Below are 5,000 nucleotides of genomic sequence, written 5' to 3' on the forward strand. Positions count from 1 at the left end.
GTCGTCGTCACGGCGACCTTTAGGATCAATGCTGGTTCCATTTAGATTCTCAATAAATATAAAGATGAAGATGAAGGTCGTCACGGGTCGTCTGCACCCCCCCCCCCCATCCATTTAACTCAACCCATATATATTTATATCTTGTTCTCGTGTCTCTTTGTGTATTTGTATCTCGTGTCTCTTTGTGTATTTGTATCTCGTGTCTCTTTGTGTTTTTGTGTCTCGTGTATCTTTGTGTATTTGTATCTTGTGTCTCTTTGTGTTTTTGTGTCTTGTGTCTCTGTGTTTTTGTGTCTCGTGTATCTTTGTGTATTTGTATCTCTTTGTGTATTTGTATCTCGTGTATCTTTGTGTTTTTGTATCGTGTCTCTTTGTGTATTTGTATCTTGTGTATCTATCTAAAACTACGAGACCGAGGGTCCCTGAACTCACCGCGAGCTCCAGTGGCTTCAACCGGAAATCTTTTGTCTCATTATTAAAGTGGTTTGTCGAGTCGAGATGGAGAGAAGCATGTTGAGCCTCATCCTCTCATCCTCTCATCCCCTCATCTTCTCATCCCCTCATCCTCTCATCCCCTCATCCTCTCATCCTCTCATCCCCTCATACTCTCATCCCCTCATCCTCTCATCCCCTCATCCTCTCATCCCGTCATACTCTCATCCCCTCATCCCCTCATCTTCTCATCCTCTCATCCCCTCATCCTCTCATCCCGTCATACTCTCATCCCCTCAACCTCTCATCCCCTCATCTCTCCTCTGTTCCACGTGTCTCTTCTTTCATTTTCTTTCCTCTTTCATCCTTTCCTCGCGGCCGCGTCTCCTCGAGCCCCGCTGGACGTTCCTCGTCGTCTCCTTCAACGTCCGGATTGTTTCCTTAAGCCTCGAAGGAGACGAGAGAACTCGCCACGCCGGCTCTCTGTTTCCTCTTTATTTATTATTCTATCCTTCCAGCACCGGCTCGGTCTCCTGGGTTTGGAGGGTGAAGAGAGGCGTTCAGGGTCCGCGTGTAGAATGGAACGCTGGCTGGTGATTCATTGATTTCATTTAATTCCTTCTGCATGTTCAACACAGCTGCGATGTTTCCTCCTCCTCCTCCTCCCTCTCCTTCTCCTCCTGGGTCGGGGTCATGCTCTGTGCTCCAGCATCGGGGTCAGAGGAGTCGCCCCCCTACCCCCCGTCGGGCCGGTGGCGGGGCCCCTCCCATCGAGCGGGGCCCCTCCCATCGAGCGGGGTTCGCTCCTACGGTGGCAACCCGGGAGAGCGAGGAACCGACCGAGGAATGCCGGCTCACAGCCAAGTCCAGATCGGGTCCAGACAGCCAAGAGGACAAGACTCAGCAAATAAAAAACACTCCTTGAGAGGAAACACCGGGGCGGCCGGCGGCTCGGTGGCCTCAATAGAGACGGCGGGAGGGTTTCTCTCTCTCTCTCTCTCTCTCTCTCTCTCTCTCTCTCTCTCTCGACGTAAAAGAAAAAAGGTCATTTTATGGCATCTCTCTGGATAACCGTCATAGCAACAGGCCGAGGCTCACCTGAGGCCACGGGCCTCACTCTGCTGTCCGAGGACCAGACGACGTTGGTTCCTCCTTCAACTCTTTGTGTGTCCTCTCCTCTCTTGTCCTCCGCGGCGTCAGACGCCTGGAGTCCAGTTGATAAACAACTCGACGCCCTCGATGGTTCTTAACTCCGGATTGTTTTGCGGGTCGTTAAAACATTCTGGGACCTCATCGTCTGCGATCCGGATCGTACGACTACTTTTCTTCTGGCGCGAGCTGATGAAGACGACAACAACAACAACGACGCAGTGTTGTTGTGCAAAACGAGCGTGACCACCGGGGCGCGATACGATAAGCGCGGACGAGGAAATGAGCCGGATTAGCTTGATAGCGCCGCGCGGCGTGTTAGCAGCATTTACACAAACCAGACATTCCTGTTCCCGTCCACTGAGGCCCTCGCTCGCCCGATTGGATCGTCCACGCATGGCAGAGGAAAGAGAGAGAGAGACTTGAGGGGAAAAGGACCAGAGAGGCTTAAACAAAGACAGACGGTGTGTGTGTGTGTGTGTGTGTGTGTGTGTGTGTGTGTGTGTGTGTGTGTGTGTGTGTGTGTGTGTGTGTGTGTGTGTGTGTGTGTGTGTGTGTGTGTGTGTGTGTGTGTGTGTGTGTGTGTGTGTGTGTGTGTGTGTGTGTGTGTGTTTTGTAGGAAATGAGGGGCCTGAAGATTTACAGCCGTAAGCGTCCAGACATTCAGACTAAGCGGGGAAAAGGTCCTCCTATGTCTGCGGGAAGATGACTTATATCAGTGGATTGACTCAGACGGGGGGGGGGGGGGCAACCACGGCTGTCTGCCGTCCTTGGTCTGTCCATCATTGGACATGTGTGTATGGGAACGTGTTGCCTTGGGCCATTCTGCGCATGTCTTAAGGCGACGCACCTTCAGCCCCTTTAGAGCGGTTTGATTCTGGCGTGTAGAAACGTATAAACACTTCTTTGAGGGATGCAAATTCAAACAAATCACTTTTTTATATTTTATATATATATATTTGGAGCTGTTCACACCTGGTCACTCTACTTGCTATTTATTTATTTATATATATATATATATATAAATAAATATATTTATATATATATATAAATAAATATTTATGTAAATAAATAAATATTTAAATAAATAAATATATATTTATATATATATAATTATATATATGAAGCTCTTCACACCATGTCTTAAGGCGACCCCCCTTCAGACCCTTTCGAGCGGTTTGATTCTGGCGTGTAGAAACATTTCTTTGATGGATGCAAATTCAAACGAATCGCTGGTCGGACCAGGTCCTCGTTCTGCGGTGCCGAGTAACACCGGGCCTAAAGCTGAACAGATGGAGGAGGAGCCCCGAGGCCACAAGACATTACGTTCACACTTTAGCCCCAAATTGGCTGTTTCAGCCCCCCGACGCGCACAAGCAGGAGCACGCCGTCGCTTCGGTGGCTTCGTGAAGCAGAGCGCGACGCGGCTACAGCTGCAGCGACACGCGGCCGCCGACCAGCAGAGGATCCTCAGAGACCCGAGGGCTGCCGTGTTAAAGGGAGGCCGAGGAAAGACGTGACAGAGAAGTCTCGTTTGGGTTATCGAGCAAAATGTCACAAAAAAACTAAAAAAAGAGTTTTCAATCCGCTGATTGGGAGGAAATGAGCTTTGCATCGCTGTGAGGAACAAGCCGGCTACAACCAGAGGAGCCCCCTGGTGGTCAGGAGAGAGAATACAGCTTTAACACATGAAGCATAGACTTCTATACAACCAGAGGAGCCCCCTGGTGGTCAGGAGAGAGAATGCAGCTTTAACACATGAAGCATAGACTTCTATACAACCAGAGGAGCCCCCTGGTGGTCAGGAGAGAGAATGCAGCTTTAACACATGAAGTGTAGACTTCTATACAACCAGAGGAGTCGCCCCCTGGTGGTCAGGAGAGAGAATATAGCTTTAACACATGAAGCATAGACTTCTATACAACCAGAGGAGTCGCCCCCTGATGGTCAGGGGAGAGAATGCAACTTTAACACATGAAGCGTAGACTTCTATACAACCAGAGGAGTCGCCCCCTGGTGGTCAGGAGAGAGAATACAGCTCTAACACATGAAGCGTAGACTTCTATACAACCAAAGGAGTCGCCCCCTGGTGGTCAGGAGAGAGAATGCAGCTTCAACACATGAAGCGTAGACTTCTATACAACTAGAGGAGTCGCCCCCTGGTGGTCAGGAGAGAGAATGCAGCTTTAACACATGAAGCATAGACTTCTATACAACCAGAGGAGTCGCCCCCTGGTGGTCAGGAGAGAGAATGCAGCTTTAACAGTGTGGTCAGAATTGGTTTCACTTCTCAGAACTAGTCTGAAGGTGAGCCAACCGGTTTGTGTTCGTTAAAATAAACATAAAACCTGTGATGGTTGCAGTCGCCGGGCGGAGATCCACATTGTTCTGGTCTCCAGTGTTTCTGAGGTCTGGCGCCGGTCCACGAAGCATCGCTTTGACGAGCTCGCAGACACACGGCTGGAAGTGTGTATGCAAACCTGTGTGTGTGTGTGTGTCTAGAAAACACCCGGGGGCGAAAAGAAGTCTCGTAAAACACAAGTTGGAGCACATAAATGTAAATGTGGCCGAACAGGCTGAGAGTTGTTTGTGCGCTCGGTTACCGGTCGTTGATCGGTAGTCGTGTTTATTCTTGCTCGTACACAAGAGGAACACACTTTGAATCCACTCTGCACAAACGACAGAAGATAACCCCGTGACGCTGACCGCCGGTTACTGAGTCGATCGTTCACGGTCCGCAGGAGAGACGATGAATCCTCCGACAGCGAAGGATATCTTACGAAGAGTTACACGCACTTTCTGACGAAAGTCTTGCAAAACGTGTCAATTAATTCTCGTTACGTACAAATCTCTGAAAATTAACTCTGCCTCGGTCCACACACACACACACACACGTTCCTCCGCTAGCTAACGCACTGCAACCCGCTGCCATCTGGTGCTTCACCTCTGGGGTCAGACGGCTACGCACACACCGCTTAATATCCCAAAATATATATATTTAGGGATTTAAAAGTAAAGTCTGGATTGTGTCAGTCAGATATTAAATCTATAAAGAAAAACATTGGCAAACAATGGAATATATATATATAAATAAATATATCTATATACAGGACTGTCTCAGAAAATTAGAATATTGTGATAAAGTTCTTTATTTTCTGTAATGCAATTAAAAAAACAAAAATGTCATGCATTCTGGATTCATTACAAATCAACTGAAATATTGCAAGCCTTTTATTCTTTTAATATTGCTGATTATGGCTTACAGCTTAAGAAAACTCTAAAATCCTATCTCATAAAATTTTAATATTTCCTCAGACCAAGTAAAAAAAAAGATTTATAACAGCTGAGTGTTTGTCAAGGCTCAGGAAACCCTTGCAGGTGTTTCGAGTTAATTAGACAATTCAAGTGATTTGTTTAAT

At 47.7% G+C, this 5,000-nt stretch overlaps 1 protein-coding gene across 2 annotated transcripts in view; it reads right to left on the reverse strand.

The window, feature by feature from the left end:
* LOC130211857 (tumor necrosis factor ligand superfamily member 10-like) overlaps positions 1-5,000 on the reverse strand; it is a 33,037-nt gene that overhangs the window by 5,019 nt on the left and 23,018 nt on the right. The window lies entirely within an intron of this gene.

Source organism: Pseudoliparis swirei, chromosome 21 (genome assembly GCF_029220125.1).
Source record: "Pseudoliparis swirei isolate HS2019 ecotype Mariana Trench chromosome 21, NWPU_hadal_v1, whole genome shotgun sequence".
Classification (NCBI taxonomy): Eukaryota; Metazoa; Chordata; class Actinopteri; order Perciformes; family Liparidae; genus Pseudoliparis; species Pseudoliparis swirei.